Source organism: Anolis carolinensis, chromosome 3 (genome assembly GCF_035594765.1).
Source record: "Anolis carolinensis isolate JA03-04 chromosome 3, rAnoCar3.1.pri, whole genome shotgun sequence".
NCBI classification, from domain to species: Eukaryota; Metazoa; Chordata; class Lepidosauria; order Squamata; family Dactyloidae; genus Anolis; species Anolis carolinensis.
The window spans coordinates 200,276,713-200,300,213 of record NC_085843.1 but is presented as its reverse complement, the minus strand read 5'-3'; the positions used below and the strand labels follow the sequence as shown (position 1 = coordinate 200,300,213).

At 38.8% G+C, this 23,501-nt stretch overlaps 1 long non-coding RNA gene across 1 annotated transcript in view; it reads left to right on the top strand.

The window, feature by feature from the left end:
• Window positions 1-7,394: 7,394 nt before the first annotated feature.
• Window positions 7,395-23,501, top strand: part of LOC134297724 (uncharacterized) — an 84,922-nt gene continuing 68,815 nt past the window's right edge. Inside the window, exon 1 of the long non-coding RNA XR_010004584.1 lies at window positions 7,395-7,665. This is a non-coding gene — a long non-coding RNA (uncharacterized LOC134297724). The remainder of the gene's footprint in view (window positions 7,666-23,501) is intronic.

Below are 23,501 nucleotides of genomic sequence, written 5' to 3'. Positions count from 1 at the left end.
CAAAGACCAAATTCTTCTTTCACTGGCTTCAGTAAAGAGTTTTGCTACTTGCTTCATTAGAAGCGTTTGCTGGCTCTAATTGACTGAGTCACCCAATCTTTTCAGTCTGCTGTGAGAAGTTGAAGTTGTTTGTTTAACATTCCATTCTGATGAAGCTTTTCATTATCTAGCCACTAATACACTGTAGGAAATGGAATCATTAGAGTACAGAAGCCCTTCATATGTAAACATTTGAATAATTTACACTTTCCACCGGTGTTAAATAAAAGGTTTTAATCTCAGGCGAAGATCTGACAATAAATATTCATTTCTAATTTCCAATAAGTAAACTTTACCTCTTCCTAAATGCCTCTCTTTTTCTGCAGGATAATGGCAATTTTGACAATTGGACACATTTGGGATTAAAATTTCCCTCCGGTCAACAGAATCATGAAGAGTTATTATTAAAATGAAAACCAGAAATAATTACAAACCTTACAATTAGTAGCGATTTCTGGATCTTGATGTACTATAACCAACAAAAGCAGCTATTTCTACAGTTTTCCTGGGGGATGTTTTAAGGAACTTGAGGTAACAAGCTTCTTTCCAAATATGAACAATGCTAAATGGAGTGTTTTGCTAACACTGCAAGTTTGCTGAATTAGAATAATCGGCAGAAGCCTTTTCTCTCTTCACATGTTGGCTATCACTGTGGTCAGCCACTGTTGTTATTTGGTGCTGCTTATTATTGATAAAATCTCCCCGAAGTATTAGAAAGGTTGTCTAAATATGACACATAGTAAGTTCTCTGCTAACAGGAATTACATTCCAATTAGCAGTATTGTGATATAATTTTTATTCCACTTCAAGATGGGCCCATTCATTCACAAATTGGGCATCCAGTGCACTCATTGGGGAACACCACGTGTTAAAGGAGTGCTCTATGTTACTCCCCAATTGACCATATAACTAGGATCATGTGCATGTTCGTTTTCAAGATCCTTTCATGCTCATCAACTAATTAGGAAAGGGGTGAGAATATATGAGCTCAGGGCAATTAAAACAAAATCCTACAAATAGCTCAGATCAATTTTTAAATATTCTAGAAGAAGACAATTAACATGTGTCCCCTATACTGTTGGCCATGGCTAACTGAGATCCAAATCCAATTTCTAGTTCCAATATTAAATCAAAAGGATTTCCATATGTGTTGATTTATCATTCAGCATTATTTTATCAATATTAATTGGATGTACTCTTTCTGGGACTAATAATTAGGCTGCAGAGTAAAATGTACACCATTAGCAAATTTCATATATGTTGAAAACATGGCTCACTTTTCTTAGGTTTTTATTGTACAAACCCACAACTCCACTACAGTTATGCTATTCAGGCCCGTAGCCAGGATTTTGATTCCGGGGTGAGGGGTGGGGGTGGGGGGGTGGCGGCTGGTATTTTGGTTCGGGGGGCTGAATCTGAGTGAGAGAGGATCTACCCTAGCAAACCTTTTGTATCATTATCCCAATACCCCCATGCATATGGGTTATATTGAGCATGGTGATCAGATCATGATATGAATAAACATAACAGTTTAAATAATAAATGTAAGGCCTTCTCATGGACCACCCTGAGAATTTGGGGGGGGGGGGTGAAGCCCCTCAAGCCCCCCCCCCCACCGGCTACATGCCTGGCTATCATGGATAGTCAATCAATATGGGGTTGAGCACCTTTAATATCACACATTTCTTCAATTGCATCGATTCGCAAATTCATAGTCCCACGGTCACAGTTCTCCAAACTCATAATCCTGCCTCCCTGCAATACTATTTTTTAATATTTATTTTAGAGAAATTTCACAATTCAAGTTTTAAAGGCATATAAAATATATAAAATATAAAATAAATGGAAAACAAAGAGTTTTGGAATAGTGGCGGTGAAAGCAGAGAAGAGGAGAATCCAATCCCTGACATCCGTTTACTGCCAGCGTGCTGGCACAGAAGTAGTTGGTGATGGAAACATTATAGAAATAGTAAATTTTAATGGGTTTTCCCCATTAGTAGCTAAAAATGGGATAATCATAGGGAGGAGGTAGCGCGATACCTTTGGCTGCAATGCCATTTCGCTTGATTCCATGCGATAAATTACTTATTCTCTGCCTGAAACTCCAGGTTAAATAAGCTAAAAATATACACACATAAACTGCCAAAACTAAAACAACAAAATCATCAGAGAACACTGGATTTGTCCTAAAGGCTTTTGCTGTCATAAAGTCTCTTTCTTTCTCTCCTAAAGGCAAATAGCTTATAGAAAATGTCTTAACTGCAGATAAGCAACAAGCAAGAGAAATTGTTCCCATGAAGTCTCAGATCACCAAAGATAAAGATTATGCCTTATGCGTACACATTGTGACACCCTTCCTTCCTTATTTTAGCAATGACTTGGAAGGACCTATCACAAAAGCTTTAAATAGTCAGGAACAATGCTGGAGCTGAGTATGAAAGATGCTACTACATCTGAATGAGTTGCTAATCAGACACATGGTATAGAATCCTGATTTCGTTGGGTTAATTTTCACTGACATAAATAAGAGCAGGATTATCCCCAAAGACTGAACATTTTCCAGATGTGAATCTTTATTTCTACAGGGTGATAATTCAGCAGTAAAAATCCACTCAGATTTTATGCCTGGTTTACACAAGGTTTCTATCCAGCAAAGTTTAGTTTAACAACATTTTTATGTGGACCCAAGTGTGTGTGTGTGTGTTTTTTTAAAGGAAGACACCTGAAATCGAGACATATATTTTTTACATTTAAAATTTACACAAATGTCAGATTTAATGAATTTGAAATACACTTTTTAGCCAAACACTGGCATTTAGATCAAACCGTTTTCCATAATTTGCAATGATATATATAAAAAGTCAAGTTCCTATTACATTTGTTTGTTCCCTTGTATAATATCCATTTGTCTTTGACTCAGATTGGCTTGAAACAGTTTTTCTAATGTTTGGGATTATATCTCTTCAAATCCATGTGGGTTAGGTCATAGAATAAGTCCATCACACAATATTGTATGCATAAGATGGTATGTATATGTAAGAGAGAAACATTTGGAGCTCCGTTTCAAGATGCATCTATACTATTGAATCAATACAGTTTGATACCACTTTAACTGCCATGGTTCAATGTTATGGAATCCTGGGATTTGAAGTTTGGTGAGGCAGTTTAGATGTACCCACTGATAATAAAAAGTAATTGGTCTTCCTGCTCATTTCATATACTTGAATTTCCAGACAACAGATTATTGGGTATAGGATTTAGAACTTCGTCACATTGATGTGGCCCCCCCATGGTGATTTGCCAGTCTCTGTGGCAAATTGGTGGGGCAGAGGGGTGATCCTGGCACCCGAGCTGTCCAGCAATGACATCATATGAGGGAAAACATTGCCGCGTGGCTTGTCTTCATACTAGGAAGTGGAACAATGGCTTCAAACTACATGAAAGGAGATTCCACCTGAACATCAGGAATAAACTTCCTCAATGTGAGAGCTGTTTGGCAATGGAACTCTCTCCCTCGGACTGTGGTGGAGGCTCCTTCTTTGGAGGCTTTTAAGCAGAGGCTGGATGGCCACCTTTCGGGGATGCTTTGAATGAGATTTTCCTGCTTTTTGTAGGGGGTTGGACTGGATGGCCTGTGAGGTCTCTTCCAACTCTACGATTCTATGATTCTATGATTCTATGGTAGCCCCGTTGTTCCAAATGGAATACAGGGAGGGTCCTGTGTTGGTGGCACAATGTCCTACCATGCTGATGCCCCAATTGAGCAACAGAGCCCCATGGAATGCTAAAAAATCATTGTATGATGAGGTCATGTCTGCATTGATCACATTTTCTTGGAGAAGACAGTGTAGAGATCATCTTATGAAATATGATGGCCTGTTACTTAAAATACCAGTATTCAGAGTCAGATCCTTGCTTTCAGAATTAGGTGTTGACATGTAGGCTATGTTCTTTACAGAACAGATGATGACATTATCAACTGATACCAGGAGCATATTAGCTTCATGTAGGGACTAAAACGCACCAAGATGGAAGCACATCTGTTGGACATCATGCATGAGGGCAAGATAGCAGTTGGGAATTACTGTTCCATTCTTTTGTGCCTTTGCTCATCACAATCTGTGCCCATGTCTGCTTTCTTTTTACTATTTATAAAACAACTGCCCTATGCATGGATTTTAACTTTCACAATACTATGTAAGCAATTAAAATCCTACAATATAACCACAATGTACAAACCAAGGATTGCATTTGATATCCAGAGAACTCATGGAATTTTTTTAACAGAAGTTGAAAAGGATTAACCATTGTGCTGAACCTATTTTGTGGACAGCGATGAGCATTGTGGACAGCTTTTTTTAATACTCAGTCTGGAAGCTAGAGTGCGTTCACCACTCCAACTGACATGGAAGCGAGTGGCCTCTATTGCCCTTCATAGATGAAATCTGCCTAATAGATTTTCATAATCATGTGACAATGTAGATTTGTATGAGAGCCATCATAGCCTAGTGGTTTGAATGTTGGACTACATCTTTGGAGAGCAGGGTTTGAATCCCCACTCAGTCATGAAAACCCATTGGTAACATGAGAAGTCATATTTATTATTTATTTATTTACAGCATTTATATTCCGCCTTCTCACCCCAAAGGGGCCTCAGGGCGGATCACATTGCACACATAAAGACAAACATTCAATGCCTTGACATAGAACAGAGACAGAGACAAGACACAGGCACCGGGCTGGCCTCGAACTCATGGCCTCTTGGTCAGAGTGATTTGTTGATTTGTTGCAGCTGGCTTGCTTTCCAGCCTGTGCCACAGCCCGGTCATATACTCTCATCCCTAGAAAATCCTGTGATAGGTTCACCTTAGGGTTGCCATAAGTTGATAATGACTTGAAGGCACATAACAACAAGGTATTTTGTATATATATCACAGTCAGGGCCATAGCCAGAAAAAAAATTGGGGGGCAGGTTGAAACTTTTCTTTAGCAAATCATGAAGAGTAGTTCCATAATCCAAAAATAATTTAGAAATCAGACAGCTTTGATAAACTTCAGTGGACACTCATGGGGATTTGGTTAACCAGTTAAAAGTCATGAGCCCTGATCACACTTACGTTACTGTTGATTAGCATTGATTTGCCATCACCAGTTCTGTCTCTTCTCTTTCTTGCCTCTCTCTTTTTTTTCATCTCTTCTCCCCACCCAACTTTTCTTGTCTCTTCTGCTTATTTCTGTTATTTACTTTCTTCCTCCCTTTTCTCTATATCTTTATACATGTTTGGTCATCACTCATTTGATTTAAGCTGAGGCAAGCACACGAGAAGAAAACCACTGTATGCCAAACTTAAAGGTATATATGGCATACTTCGTAATGCAGTTCACTCTGGCTTGCCATTGAGCAAAACGATGCTTTCCCCAAGCTTGCTAGGAGAGTAAACCATTCAATTGATAGCAAAATACATTTTTATGGTTCTCTGTATAGTGATTTTCCATTTAAGTGTAAGTTAAATTGATAAATTTACACAGAAAAAGAGAGTCAGAGTTCTCCCACCCCTTCCAGTATAAATTCTACATGAAGACTTCTATTCTTTTAAGCTTTTACCCCTTTTTGTAGAAGTGGTATACTTTACAACAAATTTTCTATATTCTTACACAGTGTGCTTTGTATAAGATGTTAATGTGACTGATACCATGGCAGTAGAACATTCTGGAATGTTTTAGCTTTTAAAACTGTTTTAGGTTCAATAATCTGTGGGAGACCTTTTGTGATTTCTTTTGAGTTCTGAGTTTGTCATTGATAGTAGTAGTTATTATAGTTCATTGGTCACAGTTTTCTTGGTCTTACATTTTAACCTGTATTTGCAAACTTTTATGTATCATAAATGTTAAGTGATGAATTTGATGAAGATGATGATGACGATTTTCAACTCTTTGAAACTATGGGAGTTGGACTTTTACTAGTGACCTCATCATACTTACCTAACAAGGTACCTAATAAGGTACTAACTTACCTAGGACGCTTTTACCCTGGCTTCAGGATGGAGCCCCATACCAGCCATCACACAGCATTGGCTGAGGTTCTATCCCTAACAGGATGAAATCATCACCAAAGGTTTTGCTCACAATCCAGGAGGCTTCCCCTTGTTGAGCTGGTTTAGTTCTTGGGTGACACTTCCCCCATGTAATGGGGAAACCCGTCACCGAGAGGGAGCCTCAAGTAGGGCAACAGATTTGCCCTGCTGCCCGTCTCCTTTTGCACCGATGCCAAGTGAAACAGGACACTTCACCTGCCATTTATGATGAGGTTAGAGGTCTTTAGCCTTCCTGCCAAAGAATGCCTCACTAAACTACATGTCCCAGCATTCAATTGCATTGAACTATGGCAGTAAAAGTGGGGTCAAATTGCATTCATTCTACAGCTCAGGTACATTCTAGCAGACCAGGATTCGAATGTCAGTCATGGAAACCTAATGGATAAATGTGTTGTCAAAGGCTTTCATGGCTGGAATCACTGGAATGTTGTGTGGTTTCTGAGCTGTATCGCTGTGTTCAAGCAACATTTTCTCCTGACGTTTCACCTGCATCTGTGGCTGGCATCTTCAGAGGATCTGAATAAACTTGTCAAGTCACAAACTCAGCCTAAGATGAACTACACAGTAAACATCCTCTGACTATATATTAGCAAGAAAAGCTTGTAAGAGGGATACCATAAATCAAAGCTGATTTGGAAGCACATAACACCAGAAACCTGCAAATCCAAAACTGCAATCTACAAACTACAAACTTATTCTGTACATTTTCTTCTATGTTAATCTTCATCCTAGCCTAACATGTGATGTATTACTAGCTACTATATTGCTAGTTGACAGGTTCTGGTGGATCAAACTCTTGGCTTGTCCAACTTAGTCCAGTATGTTTTGACTCACTACGTGGTGTAGTAAACCACTCCGGAAGATGTAACATTCTTTCGTTTGCAGAGGGTCTTAATCATGTGCTTAAGGTAAGCACTACAGGGGTGTTCTAATGAATTAGAGCCTGAAGCTTCATATTCCCTAGTCAGCACAGCACAGCGTCTGAAATAGATCTCTAGAGAGGTATACTGATGCCTGTGGATTTCCTCTGTGATAAGGCTTCTGAGCAGCTGACTGTATTGCCTTACCTATTTATTTTTTCGGAGGGTGTAATATGCTTGTTCTAGATTAATTTGGATACCAATAGATGGTTTTATAGGAAGGAAAAGAAATGAATATTTCTCTGGAGATGTGCCTAATTTGTGGCCTTTTTCAGGTAAAATAGGATGGCTGCTATTTATAGGTGGTGTGGTTATATCGCCGGCACCTTTGTGCTGCCATGCTAACTAAGTGGGTCACCTCTTTGCTTTTCGAATGAGGACTGAGCTTCACTACCTCTTTGGCATACCAATAAACCCAGCAACAAGAAAAAGAAACAATGTTCATTATGCCGCTGCATGGGGACTTTCTTTAAGAGTTTGGGCAGTAAATGGTTTTTAATCCCAGGATGCAATGATTGTGATAATGTAAGCCAAGCAAAGTGAGCGTCGGTAATAAAATCATTTCAAATATGAACAGAATAAAAAATTGGTCAGAAGGATCTTGTTACGAGGTATGTTTATTCCACTAGGGTTTCAAGAAAGTAAAATAGGCAATGATTTTGTTTGGGACTTGTTTATGAAAGATTTCTCCTTTTTGTGTGAGTGTAGGCATGTGTAGAGGTTAAAAGAAAGAAATGGAATTTAAATGCAGTGTTTCCGAGATTTCAGTTGTTTGCTTTAACAACATCTTAACTTTGTGAAAAAAGAGGATTGTGGGGGGGTGGGGGGGGGAAGCTTTCAGTCTTTTTTTATTCTCTCGTTTTTTGTAGATCCATTTTATAAAAGCTGTAAAATATAATATGGCAGAACAATAAAATATAATTTTGTTTTTTACCCTGCAAAAGTGCTGTAGAACTGAAATTACAATAAATCTTCGAATGGCCAGCATTGATTGCTTCAAGCCTGTGGCTTTAATGGACAACAGTGCAGTGTGTTATGATGCCATGATTAAGGAATTGTGGAAAGGATGGAGAGAGTCATTTTGGACTTAAGTCTGGCACTTTCCACAGCTCGACGTTACCACAATTATTGGTTTTCTGAAATATGTCCCTATGCATTATTCTGATCAGATTACTTGCATTGCACAACCCCCTGGTGAATAAGGGGACAATAGCATAAAATAAATCTCACTCTGAAATTTAATCTCCAGAACTGTAGACCGGCAAGAAGAACATCCTCATCCCTTCGATGCAAAGTTGTATATTTTCCACAATGGTGGTATATTTTTTCTGTTTATAATTGCCTTTAATGTAAATCTACGAAATGAAACAAAAAGTAAATGATGTCAAAAAGGGTGGTGGAAAAGGGAGAAAAGTTAAAAATATAGTCAATACATTATCTTATGTTTAACTTCCTTATGGGAAGCCCTCATTGCCTTCATGAAAGGTCATGACTGGGGTGGTACCCCAGCCATGTGGCTGTTTAGTTTTAAAGAAAGATGAGTAAGGGGAGATTTGATAGAGATGTAACAAAATATTCAAACCGTGGAGAAAATGGGAAAGTCACAGAATCCTTACGCAAAGAAGTGATGGTCATGATCCTACATCAGCAGATGTGTGTATCCCATGTAGATATGTCTCCACATGATACCTCCCCTGGTCTACTTTGTAAGTTATGTAGCCCTTCCTCCAAAACAGCCATTTTGTAAGTTGCTGGAGAAGTGGTAATACATCCCAGGGTCTCCTAAACCTATTGCAGCACATGTAACTGAAGGAAAACATCTGGATTTGTCACTGATTCCCCTCACCCGCCAATACCCAGAAATAGCTGGGTTATGTGGGGAGCTGTGCATTTTAGAAAATGATGTTTTTGTAGGGATGAGCTTTGGGTCACTGTGTGATCAGAAAAGGATTCTCACATATGCAGTAACTACTAGTACTGTGATATCATAAAGCAGATTTACACAACTTTAACTTACTGGCTGAATTCCATCCAATGTTTCCAGCTTTATAAGAAGGAAATGTTTTTCTCACTCTCTCACAATATGAGGACCCATTGCATAATTAAAGGATACAATTACACTGTGCATAGTTAAACTATGGAATTCACGGTCAGCAAATAAGGATTGAAAAGGGGGTTAGACATATTCTTAGGGATCTCATCACATTAATGAGGGGCAGCAGGGCAATTCACCAGCCTCCGTAGTGAATCTGTGGGGCAGTCCCGGTGCCTGGCTCCCTAACTCACTCGCAGTGACCCTTCCCCATCACATGTAGGAAAGCGTTGTGGCATCCCCCTGTGCTGGCCCAGTTGTTCCCTATGGAACACAGGAATCCTCCCATGTTCTGAGTGAAGCATCGTAGGACACTTGCACCACAGTTGATAGACAGAGCCCCACTGGAAATGAGTGCGCGTCATGTGATGGGTGGCATGGGGCTCCGTGGTTCTACTGTGCTGCAAGCATCCTAAGACTTTTGCAAGGACACGTGTGATGTAGTTGTTAGGGAATAGAATTATAAGTGGAAATTGATCATATATATAATAACTATACATGCACAGCATGCCTATTAATACCAGTTATGGGGAACAACAGGTGGATAGGTCTACTGCCTACATAACCTGCTTGTAGACTCCTAGAGACACCTGATGAGCCACCGTGAAAAATACTGTGGCCTCATTAAGCTTCAAGCTACATCAGCACTGTGCATACTGAAGTCATTTTGGAGTGCCTATCTAGCTGTTCCTTATACGGTATATTGTGGGATAAGTCAGAGCTTGTAAAAATTACTTGTTTGTTTTAAGGCTTCCACGTTCTTCTGCCAATGGCCAGTGAGCATGCTGTCTCAGAGATTCTGGGAGCAGGCCTGTAGCGAGGGGGCGGTTTTAGGGGTTCAACCCCCCCCCCCGAAATTTTTCAGGTTATAAAAAAAAACCTGGTTTACTCATGAATTTTAACTGGTTAACCAAATCCCCATGCTAAGTCTATGAGACACAAAACATTAAGAGTCCCTCCAGGCACTATCTCAAGCAGATATTGACAGGTTTGTAGCGGGGAGGGGTGTGTGCAAGGGGTTAAACCTCCCCCCCCAAATTTTTCAACCCCCCCCCCCCCGATTTTTTTTTTCTGGCTATGGCCCTGTCTGGGAGGATGGAGTAAAAATAAAGGAACCTTTTCAATGCCTGGGACAAATGTACTGAATACTTCTGCAGCATAATTGTCATTTTCAATGGAACACTTCATTCCTCCTCAGACTACAATAACCAAGCAGTGCTCAACATATTGTGTGTGACTGTGTGTGTGACCAGCAGACTAAAATTTTATAAAGTAAGGTATATTGTTTATTGCCCTTGTAACTTGCAGAAAGAAATTTCAGAATAGTCTAATTTAGATTAGTGTTTGTATTTTCACACAGGAATTGTATTTCTAACAGTATTTCAAGCTCTAAATATTGCCCATCTGAGATGTCTTCACATCTAAAATGGAAACCCATATTTTGTCTACCAAAAGAAGAAGCCTGAGAGGGCCTCTATGCCTACATTAACATGCTGGAAGCTGTACCAAGGGAAGGAAATTTATGAAAGGTTGTGAACATGTCAGCAGTGGTGGTTGTGCTTGCTTAAACATAATGCTGCATTTCCAGTCAAATTAGCTTCCAGACCCATCTTGGCTATGCATCTTTCCTTTTTGAATGCCAGAAGTTTATGTGACATGCACAATATCGTTGTCCAAAGATGAAAGGGTTGATGTAGCACATTGTTTTACCACAGAAGTTTGTCATCTTCCGAAGTCAAAGTTTAACTAATGGCTGAATTAAGATTGATTTTTAAAGCCAGTATAGTCACCATGTGTTTTGTCATGGGTATAACTCCATGGACACCAATTTCCAATTAAATCTAGGCCATGCCAGAGTAGAAGAAGGGATGCCAATGGCAATTGAGATGCTTTGGCACAAGAGGGCAAATATGCTTAATTAGCACCTGCTTGCATTGTGCAGGTTCAAGATACTCTATGATTGTAGTTTCATGGTCAGCATGCTGAACCAGTGAGGAAAAACTAGCACCTTGTATTTAAGCAACACATGCTTTATGATTATTACCTGCACATTTGAAACTTGTCAACTGATGCAGAATAATTATGATAATGACGACGATGACAACAACCTACAATAACTTCTTACCTATTCCTTCCTATGGATTGAAACGAGGAAGAACATATTAAAATACAGAAATGCATGGACACAAAACACAGTTAAAACATGAACACCCACAATCATTTACAAGAGCATAATATCAGTTTTAAAAACATACACATTAAAATAATTCATAATTTAAAAACTAATATTTAAAAAACATCTGGATAGGCTTGCTGGAAGAGGTTTTCCTTTGGGCTTCACGCAAATCTACAATTTGCCAGAATATACGATCCTATGCTTCCCCTCCCCCCCCCCATTTCTGGCCAAATAGCTTAACCATTGGTTTGTCCCATGGAGTATGAGGTCTGCCCAAGGGCCTCTTGTGGTCTCTTGGTATCTTGTCTTTTGTTCATGCTATATGCCCTGTCCATCTTCTTTTTGCCTGATAGATCTCATTGACCATGTCAGGTACCCCAGTACTTGGGTGAACATTACCTGATTAGTCCTGGCTAGCTGAAGGAAATGTCCACATGGAGACCTATGGGGTGCATTATATAAGAGAAGGCAACCCTGTAGATAATCTAGTCCTATGTATGTAGGGCTTCAAAAATAACAATGAACGCTTTGTGCCTTGCCCTAAATGACAACCAATTTTAATATAGATGTACTATGATCCACCGGTAACTAATCTGGATGCCATGTTTTACAGATAGCCAACTGGTGGCTAATGTCTCTCATGTCTGTGAATTTGATCCATGTTTTAGTCTAAATATTACAGAAACTATGCTAAAAATAGCTTTACAAACTCTGTTTTGTATTCCACAGGGGTTCCTCTTGCTTGAGTCCCATCCAGTTGAGTAAAACTGATAGGTCTTTCTAACTGCGTCAGTCAACTAGCCCCACCAGTTTTGCCATCTCTGGAGATATGAGACACTGTGTACACCCACACTCCAGCATTGCCGCTAAATTAATTGTCTGTCCCTCTCTTCCACTCCTCAGTTCAACATGCAACAACATCATTTCACAATCAGCACTTACCAACAGTTACTTGCCTGGCTGGTTTATGATCTTCCGCAGAGTGTGGTTTATAGGAGATTGCTTCAGTTTTCCTGCTACTCCTCTCATTCGTCTCCCTCCCTCTCTGGGTCAAAATCTCCTTCCCCCCACACAGTCTTCTTTGCTACGTTGGCTTTGGCTTTGCCTTAATTCAGGGTGTAAGGGTTTTTTTTACCTTTCTCTTTCTCCCTCTCTGGGTGGGCTGGCAGTTGATTTGCTCCAACCACAGGAGCTCTTACTCTTCCTTTTAGATGCTACTTGGCACACTTGGCCTTCTCTGCTAACACGATGCATGCCACTAAACCATCTGGATCAGCACTATGCAGGCACCAATCCAATAGTTCAGGCTGCAAGGCATCTTTAAAATACTCCAGATTCATGGCTTCTGACCACTCCGGCACTTTCTCAGCCAGAGACTTACAATCCAGAGCATACTCTGACACCAAGTGTGCTCCTTGGCTCAGTTGCTTAAGATGGGCCTTAGGTTTTAGTCTTTCCAGGGGATCCTGGAACTGAGCCCTCAAGGCTTCTGAAAATGTTCACAACTGATTCAGCTAGGGAATATGCTGTCCTGTCTTTGAGACACTGTTCTTACTCTGACTGCTTCCAAGGAAACAAATGCCCATGATCATACATATAGTTCTCCATATTGGTGATAAAGTAGGAGACTTCCTGTGGATCGCTTTTGAATTTGACCTTCACTTCTCCTATCCTTGGTCCCTGGCCAACTGATTCACCAGAGCCCCTGGCCGGTAATCCCCAGGATACCTCCTCCCCCTCCCCTCCCCTGTGAGGACCTCCACTCCCCAGGTACTCCTCTGACACTGCCTCCTGGGTTGCTCCTCTCAAAAAGGGCCCTGATGCACCATGGAGGGACACTGGGGTTCTTGGCTCTGTCCCTTCCCCTATCTGGAAGGAGATATGCTGAAATATGTTCTCCGCTGCTGACACGTTCACCTCCATCATCTTCCTTTTGGGAGCCTTGGAGCTTTTGCATCTTCCTTACAGGCACTCCTGGCATCTCTTGGATTTTGCTGGGTCCCATGATAAATCCGTGGCTGTGACTGCCCCTGGGCCCCCAAATGGATAAATCAGCTTCTCTTCTATCTCTTTCAACATGGCTGTGCTGGAGGGAGGGGAATTACCCAGTTCCTCACTGTCCTGGAGTTCCTTTGTCTCTGATCTCCTGTTCTCACTTCAGTGTTCAAGACAAGCAGCAAAATAAAGGATTCACGATTTTATGTCACTACCTGCATGATTTAGTTAGCAATGTAGACCACTCACAAAAGTCATTTGAAATTGGTTTTATTACCCTGATCTCTATAGCTCAAGAAAAAAATAGCTAATGGTGATTTTGCCAACACCTCTGCTTTTCTTCCAATCTCTCTCCCCGCCTCCCATGCTCTTATCAGTCTTTTCCCATGAGAAAGGTTAGTCCATTCAGCTGCTCTCAAATCTTTCTACTGACCTCTGCCAACCATGTCATAGAGAAGATTTATGGTGATCTCTTGAACAGCAGAAATCAGCTCCTAACATCAGGTCCCTTCTACATTGCCATATAACCCAGATTATCAAAGCAGATAATCTGGATTTTATATGTCAATGTAAAAGGGGCCTCACTGTTCAGTTGACATGGAGTTCACCAGCCAATACTGAAGAAGTGTTAAACTGGATTAAAGCTGTTCTGGAAAAAGAAGAAGAAGTAATATTCTACATATGGTGACAGTAATCCCATCATTATTTTAACAAAGCATGACACAAAATAGGGTTGCTTGGAATTCTGGTTATCTGGTATGATGCAATGTAACCAGTTAAAAGCAACTCTCTATGGAAAGATGATCTATCTGGTATACCATGATGCATCACCTGCAATTTCCTTTCTAGTGCAGATGATGGACACCATTGCCTCTCTCTTCTGATAGAACAACGATTTCTTCCCCATTTTTAAAATATTGGTATCCTGCCTATTAGTAAGAACATAATAATATGAGCTCTGTACTATAAAACAGGATTTGTACTAGAGTAAGGGGAAGATGTCCTTGCACTGTGGTTGCCAATATGATATATGGCTCAGAACAGTATGAAATCCCAACTCATAAATCAGCATTGAGTCCTCATGCCTTCTAACCTAGCATAGATATACAGACAACATCAGACATAAATGTAACTTGAAATTATTTTAGATCCTGATAACAGGATGCAGATAATAACGAAGCATACATGTAGATGTCATCATATTAAATAATCTTGCACTGTTTTTTTTTTTTTAAAAAACCCTAACACATAAAGACAAAAGACTAGAATTCAAGTTGTCTGTAAACTCTTCAGAATGTGTTCAGCAATACAATCAAGAAACATCCGTCCCATGCCCAATATTCCCATCTTTTTTAGCTTCACATGTTGAGCAGGAAAGATGGATCCAATGTGTAAAGATTCCCTTGTGCAACCTTTCTATTCAGTGTATCAAAATTAGTAGCCAAATTTTGTTGTTCAAATATGTGGGAGGAAATTTTTTGACGGGGGCTAATATGCAGAGATCTATGCATATACTCCGATTTATATCACAGCTATCAAAAAGCAATGTTGATTTATAGTGAACCCATGAATTTCATAGGGTTTTCCTAGGCAAGAAATAGTTATTTTTGCTTGTCTCTTCCTTTGAAATATATCTTAATGCACCTGTTATTCATTGGTGGTCTCCTATCTGATTACTAACTAGGGTTGGTCTTCTTAACATCAAAAAGCAGGCAGGACCTAATGCCTTTAGAGTATTTAGGCTCTTAAAGGGGATTGTCTATCAATATATGGAACTGGTGTCATGTTCTCCCCTACCCTAACATCAGTTAATGTATGTTCTGCTTTTGTACATGTTCCAGTTTTTGCTGTATATATTGGTGGTTGGCTATACATCATTGGCCAGTATGAGTCTCCTCAAATTTAGAAATAGGACATAATAGTCAGCGATGTTGTTCTGTCTCTGAATATGAAAGCTGGCTAAGAGCTACAGAGAAACGTATTATCTATTAATTGCTACTGTTTCACTATTCAAGCGGAGGCCACTAGAGGGCACTAGAGAGAGAGAAGAATAGTCCATTTTATGGGGGTGGGTTGAAGGAGTAAAAATATTTCCTGTTTTCCTTTTATTTCCCTGACCCATGTCCTCATTGTGGGAACAACCCTCATTTATGAAAAGGGAAGTGGAGAGGGGGAATAACCAGTGAAACATGGGAGGTAGTTTTCCTCCTTCAACTCCCCTCCCTAGCACCGCTAGTGGCCTCCACCCAGATAATGGAACAGTACCTATAAATTTAATCCTGAATCTTTTCTAAACTGTCTAATGAAGGCATGGTGGAGATGAGGATGAGATTAGCATCAAATGTTATGATAATGAAGTCCTTCTGTCCTAAGTTCTCATATGTGCCTGAAGAAATATGTCATGTTGCATAGTCTGAACTATTGGCAATCTTGTTGAATGCTCCCAAATTGCAGTTTTCCAGAAGAGAGAGAAAGGAGGAAAGGAGGGAACACATCTCTCATTATTCCCTCCATACTGTTCATAATTTAAAGCTGTGTATGCCAAGCAGAACACAATGAAAACAAACTTCCGTAATAAAATACAATGTCAATAAAGTACAATGTCAAAAATCAATAAAAGCTTAACACTGAATTTTAGGAGCATGCTGTTTTAGAATTTAAAATGATGTGTTAAGGAGTTGGCTAGAATATTATACGGTAAAATCTTTGCTTCTTAATAATTAAAAAGGCTTGCACATTCAACATGAACATGGATATTGTGAAGTTCAGAGGTTTGTTTTCTTCTGTATTTTCACAAAATGGCAATTTAACTCTCTTTATTCTTTCTGTTTTCCATTTATGTGTTCTCCATTATGACATGGGTGTTTTTTACATCAGTTTCTTAATGTTATTGTTTCAATATTATTGTCATTAAAGATTTTATGTCTTAAAATTAATTCCATCATATATCCTCATGATGATTTTAAATATATAATTCCAATGAAACCTTCAGATGAACCATAGCCTGACCCCATATCTGTGAGACAACAATTTCTGAACTTACTAGGGAAACAGAAAACTGTGGATCAACCTTTGGATGAACCATAGTCTGATCCTATATCTATGAGAGATCCATTTCTGAACTTACCAGGGAAATAGAAAGCTCTGGATAATAGTGAACTCTATTGCAATAAATAACTTTTGCAGGAGTTACCATGGAGTCACTCTGGAAGACGTAGAAAATTCTTAGAGAGTTATCTTCTCTAGGCATTTACTGGTTTTCCAACAGAACTGTATGGTAACTTCTGGGAGAAGCAAAATCTGGAGAATGTAGAAAATTCCTAAGGAGATGCGGGTAGGTAAAACTATGAGTACCAGTAATGTAGGCACAATATTTTCTAAACAACATATTTTAAATAAAAGCTGTTTGTGCTAATAAGTCTTTTTTAACCTTTTAGAATGGGAAAAACATTAAGAAATCTCCAACTTGTTGGAGTCTACAGTGTTTATTTTTAAACATGGTTTAAAATCTGGGTTTTAAATGAGGGTTAAAAAATCCCGGGACCTGATACAGACCTATTAGTTACAGGATTGGGTCCCCCACTGTCCTCAAAGGGTTTCTCTGTGTCAGAACAAGATGGAGAACGAATGGGGAACATCCGGTGGAAGTTTTTTTAAAAAAATTACTCCATTATGCGCTGGATTGTATATGTGCACATGTGACTATCTTAATATAAATATAACCAGATTCACATGTGCGCATATAAAGTTCAGCACATAATGGAGAGAATTTTTTAAAATTTTCTGCTGGGTTTCTCTCTTCCACTAATTGTTTATTAAAGCTCTGTTTAATATTATAAAGTTCAAAATAAATATTTTCTGAGAGTTCTAATTGCTCTCAATTTGTGCTTCCTTTAAATCAGTTGTGTGTTCATTTTACAATCCAGTCAGCTGATCAGCTGTTTTGGACTTGTGTTAGGACATGTGTTAGAGCAGTCTCCACACAGGGAAGGGAAGAAAATCACATGTTTTCGTGAGTGCAGAGATATACAGTGATGCAAATGTGTGTATTTTCTGGCTGGAATCGGGATTAAAAGAGGATGCTTTTAACTCGTGTTTTTCATCTGTTGCAGTAAATCAGCACAGATTTACCACTAAGGTCATGTAGCCACCCCCTTTTAACCCCATACCTTCCGTGTTTTAGGTTCTGTGTAGATGGGCCCTTAGTACTATGCAAGAGTGCAATAACTCCTCTTGAGAATGTCACACAATCCTCTGCAAAGGGTAGTGGTTCCTTAGGGGTTAAATGGATTAGGAAAAATTATATGTGGTACTTTAGTGAAAGAAATCACCATTAGCACCACTATCTTCATTGCAATAGATTTTAGTGTGTAATAATTATCTTATAAGTATTAATCTTTATTTGCATGTATACCTTTCCATCTTGTCAACACCAAAGTCATCTTGGTCTGGCTTCCTTTGCTGTCACCCACCCATGCCATTTTCCCACCATCTGATGCTGTATTTTTATCACCTGTTCTGGTATGGTTACCCAATAGGATCTCAGGGTGCATCTACATTGTGGAATCAATGATTTTAGTGTTTATGTATATTTATAGTTTATTTTATGTTCCAGCATTGAATGTTTGCCGTATATATGTTGTGCTCCGTCCTGAGTCCCCTTGGGGTTAGAAGGGTGGAATATAAATGTTTTAACTAAATAAATAAGTTTGATACTACTTTAGCTGCCATGACTCAATGCTAGGGGATCCAGAGAAGTGGGGTTTGGTGGGGTACCAGGACTCATTCGCTGTAAAGACAAAAGACCTTGTAAAACTACAAATGAAATGATTCCATAGCACTGAGCCATGTCAGCTAAAGCGGTGTTAAACCACCTTAATCCTACAGTGTAGATGCACATTCAGTGTATTGTTACAACATAAACATAGGCAACACATGCAAACATTGTCTGGACTGTAGTCTTTTAGTCACAGGGTTATGAATACACAGTGCATTATACACAGTTCCAAAGTTTCATCTGTACACAAATAACTGAACACAGCATTGACAAGTATCTTCTCCAAATCATGTGACTGACCATATGCATGAAATGATCACATATATGGAATGAAATTGGTCTTTTTAATGAAAAACTAATTCATTGCTTCTATTCTGTCTTTTGTTGTTTTTCAGTGCTTTTAATGACACTATTTTCTTGCATGTCACTTTTTAAAAACATGTCCAAGTGGGACTCTTAATCAGGAATGAATCTTTAATATCTCTCAGCTAAGGCTCTTTTGCATGGCTGCCTTTCCTGTAAATACTTATAGAAAGAGAGGAGGTGGAGAGGGGAAAAAAGAACAATACATAATAAATCCCAAGTTCTAAGTCCACCCAGACAGTTTAACCCTTAGGTCATTGTGTTTGTATTTCACTTATTGGATTGTTAATAGATTTTCTTCATTTGTGTGAGACATTGCGAATGATGTGCTGAGGCCCCTTCTATTACTACGGCACCAGCGCCCGTAGTCCACCTGTAAGAAGATAGTGTTAAAAGCTGCTGGAGTTTCTACCTCTTGACAACATCCCAGCTGTAGACTAGCAATAGCAATCCTCCCGTGGCAGTTTTAATTATCGGCACCGGCGATACCATCAGTAAGTGTGTAATTACGTGTCAGTTTCCTGGCTGTTGGGTATGAAACGTGGAACCAGCGAGATGATGATTGTTGAAGCTGTAGACTCATATTTAAACAATTCAAAATGTGTAACTGGCAGTGTCATTAAACAGAGAGAGTTTGACCCCAGCTGTCAGTTACTTTTCCTTATGCAGATTTTTTTTCATGCTGTCTGTCAAAAGAGCTCCATGGGCTGAAATGGGAAAGACGAGGAAGCTTAATACCCTGAGTGCAGGAGTGTTGCTATCCGTAACTCCTGCCGAGGAGTTCTTTTACCCTAAGTAAATATGGGCAGCCCCAATTGTAAATAAACCACAGGCATTACAGGAAATGGTCTAGGCACTGCTGAGGAAGAAACAAAGGTAGAATATCAAATAGGCATTCCAGCCCTGAAATAAAAGGAGTTTCTTTTAAGACTTACTTGTTACTTGTTATAGTCTGCCTAAACAACAAGGTTTATGGTAATTTTGTATGTTTTTATATATTTAATGATTAAAAACTGATTTCTTTTTTTCTCTAAATTTGATTGATACATTACATATATACATGTACATGAAGGATGGAAAATGGTTAATTTCAAAATACATGTGTTCATCTGAATATGCTAACCTGTGTATACATTTATATATTTTTCTGTATGGATTAATCAGATCAGTGTATTAGCCTATTTTTGGCTAAAAATGTAATGACAGCAACCAGTTTTATCCATTCTTCAAAGTTAGCTGGCTTGAAAAAATTATAATCTGAGCTAGATAACTACATTATATGCTAAGCAAAGGAAAACAGAATATACATGGATTGGCGGACAACAATGACAAGGATCAAACTCAAGGAGGCTAGCATATCTGCAAAGAATCCCTTGTATTTCTAAGAAGATAAACAAGATAGAGGCATCTCCCCTTGCCACACAAGTAATCTGAAGCCCATTTAGCTAACACTTGAGAAAATATCAGAACCTAATGACGTAATGTTTAAAATAAATACAGTACATATATACGAAATAGGAGTTGAGTAAATTGGGGAAAGAATCTGATGGAGATTACATAAACCAATTATTTTCCAAAGAAGATAAAGTTTCTAAAAATATTTTTAAACTCCTCATATTTCTGTGAGGAAAGCTATTAAAATAGAGCTATTATTTCATTAAAGTAATCCTAGTAAATGAATCATGCATTTTGGTTGATTAATACATTGATTAATGTTTGTGGTTTCTACATACTAATTCTGATTAGAGAAGCACCCCATTTTTTCTGAAATTATGATTGTGTATCATGCAATATGTGATCATAGATATATACAATATATACTATTATATGTGATATAAAGATGGTGTGCTTCTCCTAAGACTGAAGTGGTCATTTGTGTTTTACACTCTCTCTCCACAAAAAGAATGACAAAAGGAGGTACACAAGAACATGTATGGATGCAAATGTAGAAATAATTACTAATTTTACATAGAAATACAGGACAAATGTTTACTGAGGAAAACTGTGGCTAGGGTACCTGGATGCTAATTGCTTAGCTTTCTAGGGACTTTATTGCACGAACCTGATATTCCACAGCAATTGCATTATCATTGATAACATGTGCATAGCGCATTGAGCACTCTAGGAATTGTATCTCTCTTCATTAGCACAATTCCACCCATTCTCCAATTTGTGATCCTATTTGTGTTCCCGCACAGCTTCGGAACCCCTGCTTTCTAGCACTACTGCTGTTCCTTAATATTTTAAAATATTAATTATTTCAGCGCAATTGTGCTATTACAGCATTTTAAAACAAAAAATGGAAAAGGCAAATGAAAATATAAAATAAAAGGAAAACGGCTAGTGAGGGAGAAGAAAGAGATAGAGAGAGAAGGATGTCACTACTGCCCGCATGTTGGCATAGAAGTGGAAGGCTGTTCCTTCAGCAAGATAGGTGACAGGAATGTTGTACGACTGGGAGCTACTGATGGATTTTACCCATTAATATTTAGGGATAGAAGTATGACAGAGGGGAGGCAGACCAAAAGTGGGATGCACATAGCATAACGCATTAGAAACTGTCACTAAAGGTGACTATGCAGTTGCAATGCTATTTTGCCTGTCTCATGCAATTGATGTGAAATGTTGATGGGAAAATTTCTCCCTTCCCATGAACAACCCTTCAGATACAAATTAAAATGAATATATAATTTTATTTATTTATTTACATTTCCCTCTGTCTTTCTTTGGAAATGGGATCTAAAGCAACTGGGCATGCTTATCCTGGTGAAGAGAAGTCTAAGGGATGACATAATCACACTTTAAATACCTCAAATGCTGTCAGAAAGCGGAGAGTACAGAGTTGTTCTCTGCTGCCCCAGAGGGTAAGACTAGATCTAATGGTTTGATGCTGCAGAAAAGTAGATTTCAATTGATTATTAGAAGGAACGTCCTGATAGTAAAAGTGGTTCAGCAATGGAATTAATTGCCTAAAGAGGTGGTGAGCTTTCCTTCTCTTGCTGTCTTCAAATAAGACTGGACAGCTACCTCCTGGGGATTCTATAGCTGGAGATCTTGTACTGAACAGAGGATTGGACCTGATGGCTCAAATGGAGTCTTCCAACTTCATAATTCTGATTCTAAGTGAGGTTCCACAACAAATTGTGACTTACGAAGAGTAACAAACTTCTTACAAAAACTTCATTAATGGGTTTTTAAATTAATGGGGGCGGGTGGTGGTGCTGTCTTCATAAATCAGGTCATAAGTACGGATTTACCTAATCACTTATGACTTACAACTTGTGTTCAATTTTTTGCACAACCCTAATAAATAGCAAGAGGTGTTCTTTCAAGGAGGAAGATTTCATTTAGGGTTTTGGATTTCATTACCAGCATCTTGAATTCAGACTGGAAGAGGACTATCAGCCAAGGCAGTTGGTTTTATACCAGAGTTGTGTGTTGTCTGTAGGGCAGTTTTTGAGTTGATTACATACCATTCTCTGCCAATTGCTGCGTGTTATAGCTTAATAAGATCTTATAATTAGCTTTGTTTTCTTATTTCTGTTCTTATGTTTCTTCTGTAGCATGTAATCAAGAAAGGTTTGCACCAGCTGCTTTAAGAACTTGATGTGACCTGGAAAATGACTTTTTGCATTCCCTTGTTCCCTATAGACAGCTCTACAATAATCAGTTCCTACGGGTCACTGTCATGTAGGGTTGCCTGAGTGAAAACTGGAGATGGTTCCTACACAATAGTTGTGTATTTGTACAATTTCACCTGGTGTTGCTTGCAACCTGATTTCATGACAAGCAACATTTGTTGATATTCCCTCTTCAAGAAGGGCCCTTTCACACAGCCATATAACCCAGAATATCAAGGGAGATAATCCACAATATCTGAGTCCACACTGCCATATAATCCAATTCAATGTGGACTTTATACAGCTGGGCGGAAGGTCCGTAGTCATTAATATCATAGGAGCCCTCTCCCATTTTCACTTTGACAACCCAATATAGGAATGTTTAGACTGGCACATCTGTGCATGGAGAGGATGGGAAAAAGGAGAACAACACATACGGTAGAACAGGATGTATTAATTGAGGCAGTGCTTTCCTACTTGAAAGTAATAAATAGGCACATATGAAATCCTCTAAGGATTAATTTGTATTTTATCAGCTGTGAAAAGGGCAATTTTTTTTACATATCCAGACTTAAGAGCTTTATTAGTTTTTCATTGAAAAAGAAATTCTGCCTACATTTTGTGTCAGGGTTTTATTTTGTTTTTGTTTTTTAGGTTTTAGTTTTTATATAATTTTCCTTGTTAAGAAAATGCTTAGGCAATGCAAGTGGGAATAGCAACTGATGCTTATGCTGGTGACAGAGGTTTTTGTTTTATTTTTATTTTTTAAAAACACCATAACAAAACAGCAGTAATGACAACACTGCCACTTTATGTCTTATGGATAGTTGAAACTGTGATAAAAAATAATATGCCACAATGTAAGTGCATCACTTTGGGGCAGTATTTGAAATGTCAATATTTAAGGTTATCCCATTTCCATATGTATGTATTAAAGCATTACAGTATAGTACTGATGTAGCACTTTTGGATGTGCTAACATAAGAATTGCAAGATCATCCTTATAGTCAGAAGGACTATGAAGGAGGCAGTTTTCGTCTGCTAAAAACATACTTCTCTCTGTCTTTTGGATGGTAGCTTTTATAGATGAGTATTTTCAAGTTCTGCACTTGTCCTCCTTGCATGTTTAGCTGCAGGCTATCTGCATCTCACACAAGAAGGAATCCCTGGGGGTGGGTTCACTTTTCTTCATTTAGTCAGGTAGCTTTGGAAGAAAAAAAGATTGTGATGATTTATTTGCAGGCTGTATTGTTTTAACACATGGAGAAATGGGTTATTACAGTGGTAAGTTAATTTTAGTCCTGTCTTATTGTTATGATCATCCAGTGGAATGTAATGATTTGGATGTTGGACTAGGATTCTGGGAGACAAGGAATGCATCTACACTGTAGAAGTAAAAGGTAAAGGTTTCCCCTGATATTAAG